This window comes from Neoarius graeffei, chromosome 18 (assembly GCF_027579695.1).
Source record: "Neoarius graeffei isolate fNeoGra1 chromosome 18, fNeoGra1.pri, whole genome shotgun sequence".
In the NCBI taxonomy this organism is placed as follows: Eukaryota; Metazoa; Chordata; class Actinopteri; order Siluriformes; family Ariidae; genus Neoarius; species Neoarius graeffei.
This window is the reverse complement of record NC_083586.1, coordinates 35427060-35449933: the sequence shown is the minus strand read 5'-3', so window position 1 is coordinate 35449933 and position 22874 is coordinate 35427060.

Genomic DNA, 22874 nt, shown 5'->3' with positions numbered 1-22874 from the left:
GGGTGTCAAAAAAGTAGGGCCCAATTACACCAGCAATGGTCACGGTGCACCACACATTCAGGAGAAATATAATCCATTCATGTTAGCATAATTTTGACGAACCCTGTATTTTGCTTTATTGGTAAGCTTGCTTATAATTGCTTCACCACTTTAATTAGTGGTGAGTAAAATTTACTGTCATACTCACTGATCATATATTATTTCTTTGACATACTTCATAAGCACACAGCCCCACCCACCCGAGCAACTTCCAACCAATCAAAACTATTGTTTACATGTCAACTTCTCTTGTAGGTCTAACTTGATCTGGGGTGAGTTTCCTGACAATATTGAGCTTTTAGGCTAAAGAGTGTGTTTAAAGACACTCTTAAGGAACAAACGTTGTCTCTGAATGGGGTTTTCCTGAACTCACTCATAAGAAGGAGTCTTAAGAACAACTTTGTGAAGAGTGTCTTTGGAATGTGGGTCCTCGATATAGAAGCCTTTGTCACATGCACAGTGAAATCTGTCCTCTGCATTTAACTTATCTGAAGCAGTGAACACGCGCATGCGCACACCCAAGTGAGCAATGAGCGCACGCGCGCACACACCCAGAGCAGTGGGCAGCTATACTACAACGCCCGGGGAGCAGTTGGGGTTTAGGTGCCTTGCTCAAGGGCACTTCAGCCCAAGGCTGCCCCATGTTAACCTAACCTGCATGTTTTTGGACTGTAGACAGCACCCGGAGGAAACCCACACAGACACAAGGAGAACATGCAAACTCCACACAGAAGGGCCCCCGTCGGCTGCTGGGCTCGAACCCAGGACCTTCTTGCTATGAGGCGACAGTGCTAACCACTTCACCACCGCTGCATTAGCAGCTGCTAAATCCAATCAATGAGGTCACATAACATTCGTTTTTCACCAAAAACTAATAAAAAAAAATTTTTAAGTGTTAAAATGTTAATATATTGTATTGTCATTAAGCATTACATATATAATGTGGGAATTAATAATTGAAGCTATTGAAGTGAAGTGTGTTTTTAATTAAATTAAACTCTGACACAAAAGAATGAGCAAATAATAAGCTAAGTAATTAAGTCAATGTTTTCCCTGTGCTCACTCATTCCTTTGTTACCCAGCCATGCAGTCATGATTATTATCCACAATGCCAAGCTGGCAATGTTCTCTTATTTATAAACAATTATTTGCCGAAGGCGAGGTATCAGTGAATAATAACCAAGATGAAGTCAAAGTTATTATTCACTGAGCCCGAAGCGGATAATTGTTTTAGTATAAATACACAGGTGGTTATTTTTTAAAAAATAAAAATTAAATTGTATTTCACAAAAAAATATATATACTATACATTTTTTGATCTTCAAAAGCGTCATGCAATTGTAATGCATGCAGACTTGCATCACTTATCTATGCTGACTCAAACAAAATACTTTGTTTTGAAATCGATAAAATAAATCACAAGTCCACCTTACCTTTGAATAGTTTCAGACCAAACTTCATAACATCTTTAGGGCTTTTAGGAACAGCATTTTTCTTTGGTAATTTATAATTCTTCCTCACTTACAGTGCCAAAGTGATTGGCTGCCATTTTGCCGAGTCGCTCGAGGTGATTATCGAGAAATAGTCTGTCCACAGAAATATCTCGATCAATCAGCGTGCATGATTTCCATCCATTGATGGTGAGAGTCCCATCAATCCTGTGTATAGAGGATGTGCAGTCACGTGACCCGCACGTGTGTACTCCGCCATATTGGACGGCAGCAGGATAGTTTACCTTGTGCGAGCGTAATGGATCCAGGCAGTAATCCCCAAGAAAATTCGGAAAATGCCCCATCTACATCGTGCGATTACTTGTCTAAGTTTGTTCAGCATCTTGAAGGTGATGTGAGGCAGCATTACATGGAAAAGTGTTCCAGGTTGGGGATTGCAGATCCGTACAACTTGCCACAATCCTTGTTCAGGGAAATTCGGAGCTGCGGTGCCGGCGATTTGCCTGATCTGGCCTACCACGACATTTACAATTTTCTCGTTAATCATGAATCGTGGCAAAGCCCTCAAAGCTTACAAGAGCCTGGAAGCTTATATTTTGTTGCAGGATGGGTATCTCAACTATACCTCTGGAAGGTTCCAAAGAAGAACGTCTACTTGATAACCTCACGGGTAAGTGGCATTAAGACGTTCATCATAAAGAGACTATGCAGGACGTTTTATCTTAAGAATGGTCGAAATCTAAACTCAGTTCCAGATAATGACAGGGTTGTAAATATGTATGTTTTTGTCTGAAAAACAGAAAATCAGAAAGCCGTGCACGCCTGCTCCGGAAGCTGCGCAAATGTGCGCAGCTTTCTAACCAACTGCCTTCTTCTCATACTAATACTTCCTATGTTTCATGGACTAACAGCATTTGCTCATTTGGTAATTTTAATACATAATTTACTTTGATGAAATTATTCAGACACTCCAACGTCCCCCCTAAAAAAAAAAAAATCGGATCTGCGCGATTCAGCCGTGAAAAAGGTACATCCGCCGTTTCTGTTTAAACTCATAGGTTAACCGACTTTAACCGGCTAATGAGGCTCAGTGGTCGGTCAAGATTTTTTTTTAGTTTTCGCCATCCCTACTATCAGTGGCGGCTGGTTCATAGGGGGCGCTCGGGCGCCGCCCTCCCAGATGTGGAGGGGGAAAAAATATATATATCGATATATATTTTTACAAATTTTATTATCAATGTCAGTTTTACTTAATAGTGTGTGCCTACATGCGATCTGAATTATTGAAACAACATTTCCACCAACTGACTCTCATTCAATGGTGAATTTCCACCGACAGACGCGTATCATTTCTCTTCTTGGGCGCTCGGCAAAGCGCCCCAGAAGTGCAGCGGAATAGCCAATCGTGTATGGTTGCTCGGGAAAAATCATAAATATTTGGCCAATCAGCATCGCCGAATTTAATGGTTTTGGGGCGCTGGAAATTTCGCCCCTGCTACAGAAAATGCATCTCTCTCTCTCTCTGTCTTTGATGTTCAAAACTAGACTTTTGGTTCATATTGGACAATAATCACACATCTTTGTCATAGTTTGTATTCACAACAAGAGTGTCAACACTGTGTTTCGCTCCCCCTCTCACTGTCTCGTTTCACAGAAATACACCGAGCTCAGAACACACACACACACACACACACACACCTCATTTCATAGTCACTCTCTCTCACACAGAAATCTTACACTCACCTTAGAATCAGACAGACACACACACACCACCTCACTCAGTCCCACACTCACATTAGAAACCTTCCTCCCTCTCTCTCACTCATTCACACTCTCTCACACACACACAGTTGATTTGTATAGATTCAGCTGAAATCATACCCTTGCTGTAAACTTCTCTCAAGAACTTGAGTATTGTATTTGAAACCGTTCCTTTCCAAAGCATAAATGGAGCCTGATATAGCTGTAAATTGTTAATTTACTTTATCTGTGAAACTGCTGATTTTGAGAAGGAAATTAAATTATTTTTGTGGAATTGTCATTTTCTGACTGTTCATTTGAATGCTTATACTGGACTGGGCAGGGAACTCTACTGGCACACACCAGCCCCACCAAGAATTTTTTTCACCAGCCGCCACTGCCTACTATGGATTGGCCTTTCAAAGGCATATATGAGCCAAAAAGATAAAACATTGTTATAGACTAGGCCAGGGTAGTAGGGCTAGGTATAGCCATTTTAAATGTTAGAGACTGTCTAGTTTCTAAGTATGCAGTTATCATTCAATCCGAAAATCAACTTAACAGATGTACTAGGAGTATTGAATTAGAAGATTACACCTACCTGATATGAAGTGAAGTGTTCACTACAAATTCGGCTGGTAGAACTGGGGTACCAGTTTTCTCTTCGCACAGCGGACACCCATTTTGCGCGTCTCTCCTCGTCCGCGGGGAATCTATAAAATGACAGGCCCTCCTTTTGGCCCTGTCTATTGGTACAACCAAATGCTGAACAAGATATATTCTCGAAAGATCTACTCCCACACACTTGATAATTAGAACGGGTTCGTCTAAGTTCTATGCGCGACCTTGCCGTCCAAAATGGCGGATAAACAAATATCACGTGACCTCATGATGTCACGTGCACGCTCTCTATTCAGCTGCGAGGACACGCTCTTTGTTTTGAAAGAGTGATCCAGGTCTGTTGTAAATTAACTCTTAACTAAAGTACTACTTTGACTACGCCCAGGGCCGTTTCTAGCTGTTAAGACCACAGTCAAGTTTTCCTGGGGCTTGTATTTAAGGGAGATTGTCACAGTTAGGTTGGGGAGGTTATATCTAACTTTACAAGAAATATCACCTAGACGCATTCAGAGATGATGACATCTTTATTCGTGATTTTTGCACTGCTCTTTTTAAATGTATGTACTTCAGTTTCTGTTTCCTTATTACTAAGTTATTATCAACACCCATAATGTCTGAGGAAATGGAGGCAAGTGGCAATTGACTGTTAAATATCACTGTTAAAATTTATCAGTTTCGTAAACATCCATCATTTCTCACTCACATCTCTCTCCTTTAGGACCACAAAGACAAAGTTGAAGCTACATTATTATATTACAACCTTCAAAATCCCAGCTGACGTCCCATCTCACAAGACAATGATCATATGTCTTCCAAGTTTCTCTCTCTCTCTCACACACACACACACCATTTTCTCCAGTGCATTCAGGCTCAGTTGACTGCAGCAGCTCAAATGTGTGTTGACACCACAAATATGTTGACATTAATATTGCTTGGTTGGTAGGTAAATAAGTAATAAAATAAATAAAATAAGTAATAAAATAATAAAAATATTATCCTGTTATGTGACTAATATGCCAAAGGCTGGCTATGGTGTGGTCGGCTGGCTGGTTCTGTGTCGACTATATGCAACATTAAAACATATTATTAAATTATTTCAGGGCAACTAATGGTGTCTACAGTACATGAACACAAATTGTTGTTGACCTGTTAAATAAACTCAGTCAGGGCAACAGACCACCACTATAGATGTTCATTAAACCACTTGAACTTTTGAGCTCGCCTGGCACACTAAATCATACAGACCCTACGCTGTCAATTCAACATAACCAGGCTACACGGAGCATTTTTTGTGCATCAAAATAATTTAGGTTGCGCATCAACATAAGATAGGTTACACTGTTGATAAATTCTATATACAGACCCACGGTCGATGACTTACCATCTGCTTTCATCTTGAAAAATCCACCTGTGCCTTGGATAATTTATCTCCAGTCAATTGTACCTTTTGATTAAAGTGATTTTATTTTGTCTATGAAAAGAAAATAGGAATTAGCCTAAAACAATACTACTTGATTAATAAATGTTTTTATTGCATGCTTTTAGACTGATTGTCCTCTATTTTGTCAAAGATCTTTATGGTTTGAAATGTAAAGGTTTGTTTGGTTAACAATATAAAAACAAGAATAACTAGAATATCAAAATATGTCAAAATATACTGTACGTCCTTGCATTTTGGATTTGTGTGTCATCCAACATGGCAGTGGGTGCATACGTCACACTGTTTTTGTCACATGGTTGCACATGAATACATCCACCCATTAAATGTAACCGCTTATCCTGTACAGGGTCGCAGGCAAGCTGGAGCCTATCCCAGCTGACTACGGGCGAAAGGCGGGGTACACCCTGGACAAGTCGCCAGGTCATCACAGGGCTGACACACAGACACAGACAACCATTCACACTCAACTATGGTCAATTTAGAGCCACCAATTAGCCTAACCTGCATGTCTTTGGACTGTGGGGGGGAAACTGGAGCACCCGGAAGAAACCCACGCAGACACGGGGAGAACATGCAAACTCCACACAGAAAGGCCCTCGCCAGCCGCTGGGCTCAAACCCAGAACCTTCTTGCTGTGAGGCGACAATGCTAGGAGGAACACAGAGGGAAGCGGGGGACATAATTGAGTGCCGCACAGTGCACATTCAAAATTTGAGTAACCGCCAACAGAACAACATTCAGAACTGGTTGGAAGATTACTAAAAAAAATTTATATACACACATTCAGTTGGTCATTAAATGTAGTATGGTGACAGACAGATCTCATACAACTAGGTGTTGACGATGTCCCCAGACAGCGTGAGGAGAGCTCTCAGGACGACAAATGCACAGAAAGCCCCGGGTCCTGATAACATTCCTGGTCGTGTCCTGAGAGACTGCCGAGGAGCTCACAGATGTCTTTACAGACATCAACATCTCGTTGAGCCAGGCTGTTGTCCCCACGTGCCTCAAAGCCACCATCATCATCCCAGTCCCGAAGAAGCCGTCTCCCTCCTGCTTCAATGACTACCGCCCAGTCGCACTCACTCCCATCCTCATGAAGTGCTTTGAGCAGCTAGTCATGCGGCATATCAAGTCTGCCCTCCCCCCCGCCCTGGACCCTTTCCAGTTTGCATATCAGTCCAACCGTTCGACCGATGACGCCATCTCCACTCCCCTCCACTCAGCCCTCACCCACCTGGAGACAAAAGACTCGTACGTCAGAATGCTGTTCATAGACTTTAGCTCAGCATTCAACACAATCATTCCTCAGCAGCTCATTCATAAACTGGACCAGCTGGGACTCAACACCTCCCTGTGCAACTGGCTGCTGGACTTCCTGACGGGGAGATGACAGGCTGTACGGGTCGGCAGCAACTCCTCCAGCACCATCACATTGAACACGGGGGGCCCCCCCAAGGATGTGTGCTGAGCCCCCTCCTCTTCACTCTGCTGACCCACGACTGCACACCAACATCCAGCTCCAATCTCTTCATTAAGTTTGCGGACGACACGACTGTGGTGGGTCTCCTCAACAATGACGAGACAATCTACAGGAGTGAGGTGAGCCGCTTGGCCATGTGGTGCAAGGACAACAATCTCCGCCTGAACGTGGAGAAGATGAAGGAGATTGTTGTGGACTTCAGGAGAGCGCACACCCAGCATGCTCCACTAACTATCGACGGTGCTGCAGTGGAGAGGGTGAGCAGCACTAAGTTTCTGGGTGTGCACATCTCTGAAGACCTGTCCTGGAGCAACACCGCCGCATCACTGGCCAAAAAAGCCCAACAGCGTCTGTACTTCCTCCGCAAACTGAGGAGAGCAAGAGCCCCGGCCCCCATCACATTCTACAGAGGCACCATCGAGAATATCCTGACCAGCTGCATCACCGTGTGGTACGGCGCCTGCACCGTGTCCTACTGCAAGACTCTGCAGCGCATCGTGAGAGCAGCTGAGAGGATCATTGGTGTCTCTCTCCCTTCTCTTATGGACATCTATAACTCCCGCCTCACCCGCAAAGCCATCAGGATTGCAGGTGACCCCACCCACTCATCTCACAGCCTCTTCAGTCTGTTGCCGTTAGGGAGGAGACTGCAGAGTCTCCAGGCCAAAACCAGCAGGCTCAAGGACAGTTTCTTTCACCAGGTGGTCAGGAGGCTCAACTCCCTCCCTGTTCTGCCCCTCCTCCCCCCTCTGCCCCCTGCCACAGATTCTGCCCACACACACACCCCTGCCCCCCTTCAGCATCTGACATGTCACCCTCACAGTTCTCCCCCCCCCCAATACACATACTCTCAACGTTCATCAACACTCTGAACTCAGGGACTGCACATTTCACTTTACCTCGCTCATTTGCACTATTCCGCACTACCTCACCTTAACAGCTATTAGTTTATTGTTTATACTGTTTATTTCATGTTTACCTGCTATACCTCAAGTGCCCTTGACTGTTTATTTGCTCCAATTATATACATGTTTAGTCTATGTCTAGTTCTTATCTAGAGTGTTTATACGGTTTATATTGTTTATTTCAGTTATTCTATTTTTATTTATTGCATTGCCTGTTTGGGTCAGAGAGGACTGAAATTTTATCTGTGCTGTATGTCGAGCATGTATAGCATATTTGACAATAAAGTTGACTTGACTCATACTGTGTAAACAGCTTGGGCACCCTATTTTATTTTTTTAGTACAAACATATCCTAATGGCTAGAGACGCAGCTTTGGGACCAAAAGGTCACTGGTTCGATTCCCTGGACCAGCAGGAATGGTTGAAGTACCCTTGAGCAAGGCCTACTACTCCGGTAAGAGTGGTGACATACCTTGTGTCTGACTAGCCAAAGAAAAGCTGATGTGATCATCAGTTTGGATGGTGCCCAACTGAAACGGAAAAAAAAGTGTATATGTGATCTGTTTTTAAACAGATAAAAGTAGATTGATATCTATATATTATAGATGGATAGATCTAGTAGTGTGTAAAGGTCTTAGGTACCTTTTTTTCTATCAAACTTTATTATAGATTTTTATTTTATGACTCCTACATTATCAGGGTTAGATTTCCAAACATTACTTTTCCAACACAAAGTTAAAATGTGAGTATTTCACTAAAGAAAGCCACTTATTACATAAGAGACACCCTTCACCTTAAAAAAAAAAAAAAACCTTATGAAGGCTGCTGGGTTTCACTGCAAAAATAAGAAGCGAGTGAGAGTCAGTTTCCAGAGGAACTGTGGCTGCTTCTGCAAAATGCTTAATAAAACCTACCAGATAATTGAATTATAACACAAAATGTACCTGAGACTACAGTACTATATATATATATATATATATATATATATATATATATATATATATATATATATATATGATACTAAATGTTTCTGCATTAAAAAAAAAATACTGTGAAGAGTAAGCAGTAATAAATAAATGAAAGTCAGTAGTTGTTGTGATGACCTGTTGCTTTAAATATATTACACACACTGGCCACTTTATTAGGAACACCCATCCACCTGCTGTTTTATACAGTTCTCTAATCAGCCGATCCCTTGACAGCAGCACAGTGCATCAAATCATGCAGATACAAATCAAGAGCTTCAGTTAATGTTCACTTCAAACATCAGAATAGGAAAAACTGTGATCTCAAAGTGTGACTTTCACTGTGGCATGGGTGTCAGTTTGAGCCTTATGGACTGGTTTGAGTATTTCAGAAACTGCTGATCTCCTGGGGTTTTCACACACAACAGTCTCTAGGGTTTACACGGAATGGTGCGAAAAACAAAACACTGAGTGAGCGACAGTTCTGTGGGTGGAAACATCTTGTTGATAAGAAAGGTCAGAGGAAAATGGCCAGATTGGCTTGAGCTGCCAGGAAGGATAAAGTAACTCATAGCAACTCTTTACAACTGTGATGAACAGAAAAGCATCTCAGCATGCAACAGCAGAAGACCACATTGGGTTCTAGTCCTGCAGCCAAGAACAGGAATCTTAAACTCAAGAAGTTGTTCTTATTAAAATGGCCAGTGTGTGTGTTTATAATTTATATATAAAGTCTCCGGTACAGCATGTGCAGTCGCATAAGGAAGTGAGCTGTAAATATTGCAGAAGAAGCCACAGCTCTTCAGGAGACTGATGAAAGTTTATTTGAAACATAGGATGTCTAAGACGTTTGCACAGCACTGAACTGATACAAATGCTGGAAGTCTGATCTATTTACCTTTAAATCTTTACATTTACGGATTGATATTTAACTTTTTTTTTTTTACAAGGTTACCCCCTTTAGAATTTGGTGTTTATTTGTATGTTTGTTTGCCTTAATATTATACAGTACATTAATCAAATATACCATGCACTGAGTCTCTGCTTGAAATGACTGATTCTCTGAGGTGACTGGTGTAGTATTATTTTGTGAGCAGCACAGCGCTGAAGAAAATGGGACTCTGCCAGTCACTGAAGAGAATCCACAATTACCAGAGCCTCTCGGTGCATGATACATTAGATTTATTTCCCTCATCAAAAAATTCCAAACTAATTGTTAAGATTGAATCTCTGCATAAACTCACTGGAGGCAGCCATGTTTGTTGTTTATGTTGGAGCGACCTTCGATCTGTGCATACTATCACCTGTCTCGCTAGGCATGATCATATGTGATTTCTACGTACAAATGCTCACAGAGCCACAGCTATGACTCAAGTCATCAGTTCATGGTATATCCAGGATATGCCATGACTGACTCTCACCATACCAATTTTTTTTTTTTTTTAAATGTCGTCACAAGATACATTGCTGAATCAGTGGTGGAACTATTTTGTCACATGAGCCATCCTGGGCCAATCCCTGCATGGGAATTTTTTGATGAGGGATATAATATAAAATACTAGTATATAGATCTAGTACACATAGGACTATCATGGGGAAGGTGATATGGCAAAAATATATTGTCATAGTGAAAGCTGTTTTCTGGACACACAATATGTATCAGGATATTATGTTTTGCAAATAAAGTACTGGCCAAACAGTAATGGGCTACCCCATTTACAAAATAATGTTACAATTTATTTTCTAAGGAAAAAAAAAAAACGGGCAGCACGGTGGTGTAGTGGTTAGCACAGTCACCTTACAGCAAGAAGGTTCTGGGTTCGAACCTCACAGCCAACGGGTGCCTTTCTGTGCGGAGTTTGCATGTTCTCCCCGTGTCTGCCTGGGTTTCCTCCAGGTGCTCTGGTTTCCCCCACAGTCCAAAGACATGCAGGTTAGGTAAAATACCCAGCCACTGGGGTTGCACAAGGCAGTGTTTACTTAGTGTTGGTCAGATAGACTGGGGAGGGTTGCGTCAGGAAGAGAATCCAGTGTAAAACCTATGCCAAATCAACTATGGGTCAGATCTTCTGTGGCGACCCCTAATGGGAGCAGTCAAAAGAAGATTTTTCTAAATAAAAATATTTAGTAGTTCTCATGGAGCAGCAAGAGGATGAACTGAACATGTTACAAACATTCTGTCCTACTCTGGTTTTCCAGTCCCACCATTTGTAGTTATATGAGGCCAGGTATAATTACATCAGCCTCTTTGGAGTTCATATAAAACCTCATCTGGAGAAGCTGAGACATCAATCTGGATAACTGGACATGGACACATTCTTGCCTCATTCCCCATTGGAATTTGAAAAACCAAATATAATGGATTTGGGCCAAAACAGGAAGGCAATGACACACCCAAATGCATACCAGCAACAGTTTTTATCCCCCTGCTGGCTGAAAGCCTGAAAGGGGATTGTCTCATGGCGATGTCCGTCTGTTCATCCCAGGAAGGGTACTCACTTTCTGAAATCAACTCCTCGCAATTTTTGGAGGAATTTCACAAAACTTTGGATTCTTTGTTATATGTCGGTAATATGCATATTGCAAATTCAATTCCGTCACATTTTACCAGAGTTATGGCACAGCTGCCAGCGGGGGATATTGTGCTCTCAAAGCACTCGTTAGATACAAGATGCCATTTTCCTTTTCACACACCAAGATACACTGATGGATCTCAAGTAGATAAACGTGTATCTGTAGCGATAGTAACTGGACACAATTATCGACTGTGCATTTTCGAACAAAGTTCAGTTTTTACAGCTGAGGCCGATGCTTTGTTGTTAGCACTGGAGTACAGAGCCAACACTAAACAGAACTCTTTCTTTTTACAGACCGAAGATCATGCCTCCAGGTGCTCCTTTTTTTTTTTTTTTTAAAGACTGATCACCTTTTGATTCAGTATTTTAGATAAACTTGAGTTTTTACAAAAAGACAGAAACTGAGTGGGTTTTTTTGTTGGGTTTTTTTGGAGTTGGATTCTAGGCCATGTGGCCTCGCAGGTTATGAGAACATAGATAATGTGGCCAAAAGAGATCTCGTTAAAGAAGTCACGGAATGTAAAACCCCAGCCGCCTCAGACCTGTGCTGGCATCTTGTATTTTAAGGAAGTGGCAGACTGAATGGGATGAATGTCCTGAAAACAATTTTCATGAACTCAAACCTGCCATCAATAAGAGCCTTTTATTCTCATTTCAAACCAGATATGATCAAGTGGTGCATACCAGGCGTCATATTGAGCATTCAAGGCTCACTCATGTTTATGAAAGGGTGAAGAACCGCCAGTATGCCATTTTTTATCAAAGACATCATTGAAAACCAAGCATATTTTATTTTGTTGTCCTGGACTAAATTCCACAAGGGAACGTTTTTTCTCTCAAAATACTTTGGATGATGTTTTGATGAAGGTGCCACCACAAAGTATTAGAATTTCTGTCAAGTGTATTGAAAGCATCTCATTTAGTTATTTGCTCATTTATTAATTTTTTTTTTAGTTTTGATTATTTATAAAGTAACTATAATACCTTTTTGAAATCATGACAAGAGCATGTAGCCTCATGTGCTGACATGGCATAAAAAAATAAAATAAAAACCCTCACCCCAAACATTTTGTCCAACGCCAATGTAAAATCTATTACTTGTCCCAGTGAGTAACAATTCAGTGTTGTAAAAGTAATCACAATATCTGCAGTACTCTGTGCATCATGATCACAATTTACTGTATAACATCCTATCATACAGGCCTAGTAACTTTAAAATATTTTCTTCGGCAGGCCAGCTCTCAGCTGAGAACCAGTCAGAGGCATCCTGCTTGGTCACTACAAGACAAAGTAAGGGGCGTCCTCTGAAAAGAAAAAGGATGTACGAAGAACCTGATCCCCAGCCTGAGGAGACGTCTGCAAAAAGGAAACGAACAAAAATGGAAGAGTTGTGTGAAGAGAAATGTCGAAAGAATCAACCCTAATAAATTAGGTCTCTCCAAAGTCACACCTTTTATACTTGTGCATCTCAAACAATTAGAATATCATGGAAAACGTTGAATATTTTCCATCAGAAAGTGAAAATTTAATATATTCTAGACTCATTACACACAAACTGAAATGTTGCAAGCATTTTTCTCTTTTAATTTTGATAATTATGGCCTACAGTGCAAACCCCTCAAAATATTAGAGTATTTCATTTTGAGTTTGAGTAAAAAAAACAGTATAAATACCATCTAAGTCTCGGTCTAGTTCAGTACTCCAAAAGGAGGGTAAGCTACAGGAGGTCATTGCTGAAAAGGCTGGCTGGAAAAGGTGCACAAGCAACAGGGATGACTGCAGCCTTGAGAGGATTTGGGGTGCCATGTCATCTGCTGGTGTTGGTCCACTGTTTTATCAAGTCCACTGAACAACAGTCCAGTTCTTTCTCTCCTTAGCCCAGGTAAGATGCTTCTGATGTCTCTGGTTCAGGAGTGACTTACAGTAATATTAGGAACATGACAGCCCCTTTCCTGAAGACGTCTGCACGTGGCAGCTCTCGACACACTGACACCAGCCTCAGTCCACTCCTTGTGAAACTCTCCCAAGTTCTTGAATCGACTTTTTTGACAATCCTCTGAAGGCTGCAGTCATCCCTCAGTGGCGAACCGTTACTATTAGAGCTGGGACTTCAGCACAGCCAAAACTTAGCCAGACACACCAAAAAATTAACGGGGCAAAGGATTTTGCATGGGATTAGCGACAGGCTGCCAGGTAGCTCCATTATGTGTAGTTGTTGATGTTGATTTTTTTTAAAAAGTCACTAAGTAAATTACACAGAGAAATGAATACTTAAGTCTGAGTGAAAAATACTGTGGCAAGCATGCATGGAAGAGGAGTCTGGAGCCAGAAATCTTAGTTTTTCAGTTGTTAGCTTGTGCTACTTGCTCTTGATAGCACTGGTTTGACTGCTTTATTGGCATTCGCTAACACTACTGATGAACACTACACCAACTGTAAGGTGACTTGCACTCCCACGCCGACTCACGATTAAGCTCGCGTTGGCCTTTGAGAAGGCCGAGGGTGATAAATTTTTGGTCCCTCCCACTATAAATCAAAATCTGATTGGTTAATTCATCTGTCACTTCGGACAAACATACATTACTATGGCCTTCTGTCCCAGCAATGAAGTCCTAACCAATGAGTGAGCCAGCACCAAGCTCTTCTCAGCTGAGAGACCAAAAAAATAAAATAAATAAATAATAATAAAAACCCTCATTGGATAACTAGTTTAATGTTTTCAGGACAGTAACCCTTTCATTTCTAAAGCACATTTCATAGAAAATGAAGCCAAATTAGAAGAGAAAAATTATAATGAACTTCTGAAGGAATGAAATTAAATATAGCATTTGAAATGCTGATATATTTGGGCCTTCTTTGAAGGCCTAGAAGGCCCTGACGGTTCCCCTCAGTCATCCCTGTTGCTTGTGCACCTTTTCCAGCCAGCCTTTTCAGCAAATTACCTTCTGTGGCTTACCCTCCTTGTGGAGGATGTTGATGATCTTCTGGACAACTGTCAAGTCGGCATTCTTCCCCGTGATTGTGGTTGCATAAACTGAATGAGACAGAGATACATGGTATTTATACAGTTTTACTCAAACTCCAAATGAAATATTCTAATATTTTGAGATACTGGATTTCTGATTTTCATGAGCTATAAGCCATAATCATCAAAATTTCAAACAAAAAAGCCTTGAAATATTTCACTTTACATGTAATGAATATAGAATATATCAAAGTTTGCCTTTTTGAATTAAATTATGGGGAAAAAAAAACGTCTCACAATATTCCAATGTTTTGAGATATGTACTAGTATATTTACAAAAATTCTGTACCAACAATAATAGCTGTTGCCTGAAAAAATATGAATGAAAAAGTATGGTTCATGTTGTATAACAAAAGCAACCCATATGTTCATTTATTTGTTTGATTGTTTGGGGGGGGAAGGGGGAATTAGAGAGACTTCTTAGAGACTTGATCAGGTCTTCATTTGTCCGTAGACAAGTCTGCCTGCTCACACTCAACCAAACAACGTTTGGCAACTCGCAGGAGGTGGCACCAGTTCGAGCGGTCTAGCACATGGAGTTTCCCCATAAATTAATTGCAGCCTGTGAATGACTCTAGGTCTAAGGTCTTGATAAGGCCCAGTCTTGAATGTCCGACTCCTCAGAAGCCATGTGCAGGCACCCAATTCAAGAGAAACTTGGGAAGTCTGCTCTCAGACATCCTCACTACGTGTCTGAAGTAGAGAAGGTGGGTATGGCTTATCATGATGTCTAGGCTACAGCAACCAGCTCTTTCCCTGATCTCTCGGTTCAATATGTGATCATAAAATGAAACCTTCAGAATCCTACAGAGACTGGTATGACGGAAGGCATCTAAACGGTGTAGCTGCTGTTGCTTTAAAGCCCAGGTGGCACATCCATAGAGTAAAGGTGTAATAACTCTGTACTCAGATTTTGGTCTTGGTGGTGAGGGAAATCCCAATGTTCCTCCAGATGACGTTGAGGGAATTGAAGGCACTCGGAACTAAACAGACCCAAACGTTTATTTCTTTGTCGAGGGACCAGTCACTGAATATTGTTGAGCCGAGGTATTTGAAATGATTTACTTGCTTCAGATCTTCATTGCCTACTTTGATATCAGGTAACTCGGAGAGGTTGTATGGTCACTGTGTATGGGACTTTCCAATGAGCATGGTCTTGGTTTTGTTAGTTCTGATCTGTAAACCAGCAGCTTTGCTGAGATTCGCAATAAGAGCGGTTGTCTCCTGAAGTCCAGCAGGAGAGCTGTCCAGAGCAGCTGTGTCATCAGCACAATCTCAGTCGGTAACATAGACTGCCGGGTACCAAGAACTCCTACGATTCTGCAGCAGAAAACCTCCGGAGGCAAATTTCGCTTTGGTTGTCTGTTCTAGTACCCAATTTAGGACAATATTGAAGATGGGGGGGGGGGGGGGGGGGGGGCTTGAATGTCACCTTGCCCTGTGCCAGTCTTTACCGTACCTCAAACCAATCTGTCAGCTCATCTCCAACACACACTGCACGGACTGTGTTGCTGTAGAATACCATAGTGCTCAAGGGCAGCCCAGATATAATCTCGGTTCACCAAGTCAAACGCTGTTTTGAAATCTAAAAAGGTATTCGGGCCCATTACATTAAAAATGCATGGAATTTATCACCAGCATGTCCGATATTATTGCAGATTACTCGGGAACCAATCAGAATGTGTGATAACTGTACCCAGTAAAATGAAATAGAAACTGAAAGTTGGACTCTCTTGCTGGGGACTTACTGCCCCACACCTATGGGGAATAGACTCTACTGTCTCAAAAAAAAAAAAAAAAATTATATATAAAACTGTTGCACTTTTATCATTGGATTTGATGCCAGTTAATTTGTAATTATGTATTTGTTTCTTCAATTACACTTAAAATTACACGTTTTATACCATTATAATTTTTTAAAACAAATGTATGGGGCCTAATGCCCTCCTTTCCCCTACTTGCCTTAATATAATACAATAGATCATTAAGTAGTAATATTTAAACCTTGTATACACCAGGACTGTCAAGGGGAAAGTGACTGGCCAGATCACTATAATGAAAGACATTAACAATACACTCTTGGACATTTGGACTCCTAAAGCCATTACCTTGGGAAGAACCACAGCACTGGATTGTTGCTGATAATTAAAAAAAAAAATCTATGCTAAAAAAATATGGTTCATATTGTATGAAAAAGTAGTTTTCTGATTTTGTTTTGTTTTACAGCAAAGTTTTATTTACGCTACATAATGGGAGAGCTGCTGGGAAGCGGAGCCTACGGTTCTGTCTATGCAGGCGTACGCAAGTCAGATGGGAAAAAGGAGAACATCAAAAAACACAAACAGTTAATGGCCACTGCTGAGCACATTAAAAGACTTGTAGAGCGTTCCATACTACTGAGATCAATGATGCGATCATAAGTGTCATTATCTTCTCTGTTGTAAATTGTTTCTGGAGTTATGATAGCAAAAAGCTACAATAAAAACAACCATAAAATTACTGTGTACATTCAATGGACATACTATTTGTAATAGTTCATTCATAAAACAAATCTGGACAACATAATTACTGTATAGTGAATACCATAACAAATCAACATCTTTATTTTTCCTTAAAGGAAAATGCCACTTTTAAACACCTTAGTGGTGCTTGAAAGTTTGTGAACCCTTTAGGATTTTCTATATTTCTGCATATGACCTAAACAACATCAGATTTTCACACAAGTCCTAAAAGTAGATAAAGAGAACCCAGTTAAACAAATGAGACAAACATATTATACTTGGTCATTTATTTATTTATTGAGGAAAATGATCCAATATTACATATCTGTGAGTGGCAAAAGTACAACCCTGATTCCAAAAAAGTTGGGACAAAGTACAAATTGTAAATAAAAACAGGATGCAATGATGTGGAAGTTTCAAAATTCCATATTGTATTCAGAATAGAACATAGATGACACATCAAATGTTTAAACTGAGAAAATGTATCATTTAAAGAGAAAAATTAGGTGATTTTTAAATTTCATGACAACACATCTCAAAAAAAGTTGGGACAAGGCCATGTTTACCACTGTGAGACATCCCCTTTTCTCTTTACAACAGTCTGTAAATGTCTGGGGACTGAGGAGACAAGTTGCTCAAGTTTAGGGATAGGAATGTTAACCCATTCTTGTCTAACGTAGGATTCTAGTTGCTCAACTGTCTTAGGTCTTTTTTGTTGTATCTTCCGTTATATGATGCGCCAAATGTTTTCTATGGGTGAAAGATCTGGACTGCAGGCTGGCCAGTTCAGTACCCGGACCCTTCTTCTACGCAGCCATGATGCTGTACTTGATGTAGTATGTGGTTTGGCATGGTCATGCTGGAAAATGCAAGGTCTTCCCTGAAAGAGACGTCATCTGGATGGGAGCATATGTTGCTCTAGAACCTGGATATACCTTTCAGCATTGATGGTGTCTTTCCAGATGTGTAAGCTGCCCATGCCACGTGCACTAATGCAACCCCATACCATCAGAGATGCAGGCTTCTGAACTGAGCGCTGATAACTTGGGTCGTCCTTTTCCTCTTTAGTCCGAATGACACGGCGTCCCCGATTTCCATAAAGAACTTCAAATTTTGATTCGTCTGACCACAGAACAGTTTTCCACTTTGCCACAGTCCATTTTAAATGAGCCTTGGCCCAGAGAAGACGTCTGCGCTTCTGGATCATGTTTAGATACGGCTTCTTCTTTGAACTATAGAGTTTTAGCTGGCAACGGCGGATGGCACGGTGAATTGTGTTCACAGATAATGTTCTCTGGAAATATTCCTGAGCCCATTTTGTGATTTCCAATACAGAAGCATGCCTGTATGTGATGCAGTGCCGTCTAAGGGCCCGAAGATCACGGGCACCCAGTATGGTTTTCTGGCCTTGACCCTTACGCACAAAGATTCTTCCAGATTCTCTGAATCTTTTGATATTATGCACTGTAGATGATGTGTTCAAACATTTTGCAATTTTACACTGTCGAACTCCTTTCTGATATTGCTCCACTATTTGTCGGCGCAGAATTAGGGGGATTGGTGATCCTCTTCCCATCTTTACTTCTGAGAGCCGCTGCCACTCCAAGATGCTCTTTTTATACCCAGTCATGTTAATGACCTATTGCCAATTGACCTAATGAGTTGCAATTTGGTCCTCCAGCTGTTCCTTTTTTGTACCTTTAACTTTTCCAGCCTCTTATTGCCCCTGTCCCAACTTTTTTGAGATGTGTTGCTGTCATGAAATTTCAAATGAGCCAATATTTGGCATGAAATTTCAAAATGTCTCACTTTCAACATTTGATATGTTGTCTATGTTCTATTGTGAATACAATATCAGTTTTTGAGATTTGTAAATTATTCCATTCCATTTTTATTTATAATTTGTACTTTGTCCTAACTTTTTTGGAATCGGGGTTGCATGTGAACCTTTGCTTTCAGTATCTGGTGTGACCCCCTTCTGCAGCAATAACTGCAACTAAACGTTTGGGGTAACTGTTGATCAGTCCTGCACACCAGCTTGGAGGAATTTTAGCCCATTCCTCTGTACAGAACAGCTTCAACTCTGGGATGTTGGTGGGTTTCCTCACATGAACTGCTCGCCTCAGGTCCTTCCACAACATTTCGATTGGATTAAGATCAGGACTTTGACTTGGCCATTCCAAAACATTAACTTTATTCTTCTTTAACCATCCTTTGGTAGAATGACTTGTGTGCTTAGGGTCGTCGTCTTGCTGCATGACCCACCTTCTCTTGAGATTCAGTTCATGGACAGATGTCCTGACATTTTCCTTTAGAATTTGCTGGTATAATTCAGAATTCATTGTTCCATCAATGATGGCAAGCCATCCTGGCCCAGATGCAGCAAAACAGGCCCAAGCCATGATACTACCACCACCATGTTTCACAGATGGGATAAGGTTCTTATGCTGGAATGCAGTGTTTTCCTTTCTCCAACATAACGCTTCTCATTTAAACCACAAAGTTCTATTTTGGTCTCATCCGTCCACAAAACATTTTTCCAATAGCCTTCTGGCTTGTCCACGTGATCTTTAGCAAACTGCAGATGAGCACCAATGTTCTTTGTGGAGAGCAGTGGCTTTCTCCTTGCAACCCTGCCATGCACATCATTGTTGTTCAGTGTTCTCCTGATGGTGGACTCATGAACATTAGCCAATGTGAGAGAGGCCTTCAGTTGCTTAGAAGTTACCCTGGGGTCCTTTGTGACCACGCTGACTATTACACGCCTTGCTCTTGGAGTGATCTTTGTTGGTCGACCACTCCTGGGGAGGGTAACAATGGTCTTGAATTTCCTCCATTTGTACACAATCTGTCTGACTGTGGATTGGTGGAGTCCAAACTCTTTAGAGATGGTTTTGTAACCTTTTCCAGCCTGATGAACATCAACGCTTTTTCTGAGGTCCTCAGAAATCTCCTTTGTTCGTGACATGATACACTTCCACAAACATGTGTTGTGAAGATCAGACTTCGATAGATCCCTGTTCTTTAAATAAAACAGGGTGCCCACTCGCACCTGATCGTCATCCCATTGATTGAAAACACCTGACTAATTTCACCTTCAAATTAACCGCTAATCTGAGGTTCACGTACTTTTGCCACTCACAGATATGTAACATTGGATCATTTTCCTCAATAAATAAATGACCAAGTATAATATTTTTGTCTCATTTGTTTTACTGGGTTCTCTTTATCTACTTTTAGGACTTGTGTGAAAATCTGATGAAGTTTTGGGTCATATTTATGCAGAAATGTACCGTAGAAAATTCTCAAGGGTTCGCAAACTTTCAAGCACTACTGTAATTTTGTTTATATTGAAATATTAGTGATGCGTTTAGTGATTCTGGTGTTAATTTGTAGGTTGATGTTGCACTTTATTTCTAAGGCTGTGTCACTCTGACGTCACGAGGACATTGTTAGTACAGGTTATGTTTTCTAAATCCATTTCTGGGTATTAAAATCAAGTCCTACTTTTATGTACGAGTTTGTATAGGCTCAGCTACACATGAAAACTGGTGCTAAAAGTTAGACGACAGCAATGTAGCTAGTGATCTATTTGTTTTTCAGGTAGCCATTAAACGTGTGTTAAAGGAATCATCAGAATACATCCCCATTGTAAGTGAGCTCACTTTACTTCTGTGATTTTCAAGATGCCAGACCAAAACTTTTGACGAGCAAAAAAAAAAAAGACGTGGCTACGTAAATGCTTCAATGATCGGGGGAAAAAAAAAAGAATGTTTTATTTCCACACATCTTTTTTGATGACCTTGTGTGTGGTACTTTTGTGAAATAATAACTCGAACACAGAACATGGTTTTATCAAATCTATACTTCTCAATTGACTACTTAAGATCAATGTCTGATGTATTTTGATCATGATTTTTCCTCCACATGCATTTCTATCACATCCAATCCCACTCTGTTTTTAGCCTTGTGACAAACATAGTCTCCCTCTAGAGGTGGCACTAATGAAGCTTGTGTGCCAGCCGCCTCGCTGTCCATATGTGATAGACCTGTTGGAGTGGTTCGAATCACCTGTGAGCTTTATCTTGATCCTCGAGAGGCCCGACCCCTGTATTAACCTCTTCAAGTACTGTAGAGGTCTACAAGGCAAAGTGCCTGAAGCTCAGGCTCGAACCATCATGCAACAAATAGTTCAGACTTTACGTCACTGCCAAGACCGCAGTGTCTTCCACAGCAGTGTTAGATTGGACAACATTCTCCTGAACACTCAAACCTTGGAAGTGAAGCTAATCGATTTCGGCTATGGTTATGTAGGCAAGGACATCCCTTACATGGACTTTGGCAGTAACTGCACCTCAGGTATGAGAAGATTTTATAGGAATTCAAAGTTGGATTTTTATTTATTTATTTTCCTTCTCCTCCCCCGGTGAAACTCTTTCTCTGTCTTCCACTCAGCCACTCCAGTTTTCTTCCCACTGCCATGGACCATTGTACTGTAGATGAGGGCAGGGCAGAACCTTTCACAGTCTGAGACCTGGGCCTACTCTTATTTAGCCTGTCAGGTGGACAAAAATCTCCTTTTTTTGGTGACCACTCATCTCTCATCAAGGAGGAATCTGTCTGATGGTCAGAAAATACAGAAACTTTATACTTCCATAGCAGAATGGCTATAATTATAACAAACCTCACCCACAAGTACTATTTTATACCTACGGTATATGTTGATAATGGTAATACTGTATTTCAAAGTCATTCAAGGTCAAAGGTCATGGTACCAAATGAAAGCCCATATGGCACTTCCTATTAGTTGATAATGGTAAACATCTGTCTACCATCAACTGTTTTCAAGTTACAGCCCTCTGAAAATCCATGACCTTGAGTTTGGCCTTTCAAGGTCACTCAAGGTCAAAGCTCATAGTGCCAAATCAAAGGCCATATGAGAGTTCCTTTCTGCTCATAATAATAAACATCTGTCTATTGGCAACCGTTTGAGCTCTCACGGAAAATGTTATTTTGACCGAAAGGTTGACCTTTCCAGTGACCTTGAGCCAATTACCCCCAAAATTTAATCAGGTAATCTATGGACCATTGCCCACCTACCCTGAAAATTTGAAGTCAATCGGTGCAACTGTCTAGACGCTAGATTGTTAACAAACGTCATGGTGCCAAATGAAAGCCCATATAGGACTTCCTATATGTCTAACCGTTTAAGTTATAATGGAAAATCTGCAAAATTTTAGCAATGAACTTGACCCCCCTGACATTTGACCCCCAACCACTCAGAAAACTGGGAGAGATACCCTATCATGTAGCACATCAATGGAAGCAGAATTGAAAGATGAACATTTTGGAATTGGTTTGAAGTAAATATGATGAATATGAAGGAAGATATCATGGAAAAAATTATTTTGACCTTTTTGGTGACCTTGACCAGATGACCCTCAAAATGTTGGAGGTTCTATTTGAGACCAATGCCTATCTATCCTGAAAGTTTCATGAAGTTGTTCCGGCTGTTTTCCCATAAACGTTGAAAAAACAAAACAAAACCCCACCGAGAACAATACCTCGCCCCCTAGTGGATTCTGTCTCGGGTGAGGTAATTAGTGACCAATTACGGACACAAAATTAACATGAAAATGTATACATGAATACAATACCAAGTCTCTCTTTTAAATCAATTGCATTATTGCTCATGCAGCCTGCTACAATCTAATAAGATGGTATTTGGATAGAGACCCTGAAAGTCAGCCAACCTTTGAGCAGATCCTCTCACGTGAATGGTTCTTAGGCCAGGTTAGTGCACACTAACAGAATAGACCTAAATATAATGAGCTAAAGTGATGACTTTAACCTTTCATTCACATATATTGCACATCAGTACTGAGTTCTGCAAAAACAGCTCTCTGTGTGAACAAGATTACATACAAGTGTAAATGAAAATATTGCATAAAAGTTTAAATTTAATGCAAATGTCAGTTAATATTTAAGATATTTAACTGAAGGTATCCGTTTCCCATTTGTTCTACAAGCCATGTAGCCAGGGGTGGTGAGGATTTCTTCAAAACCCTCATGTAGAGTCGTCAAAACATTTCAACAAGGTCATGAAGTGATGTCATAAACTGGCTTT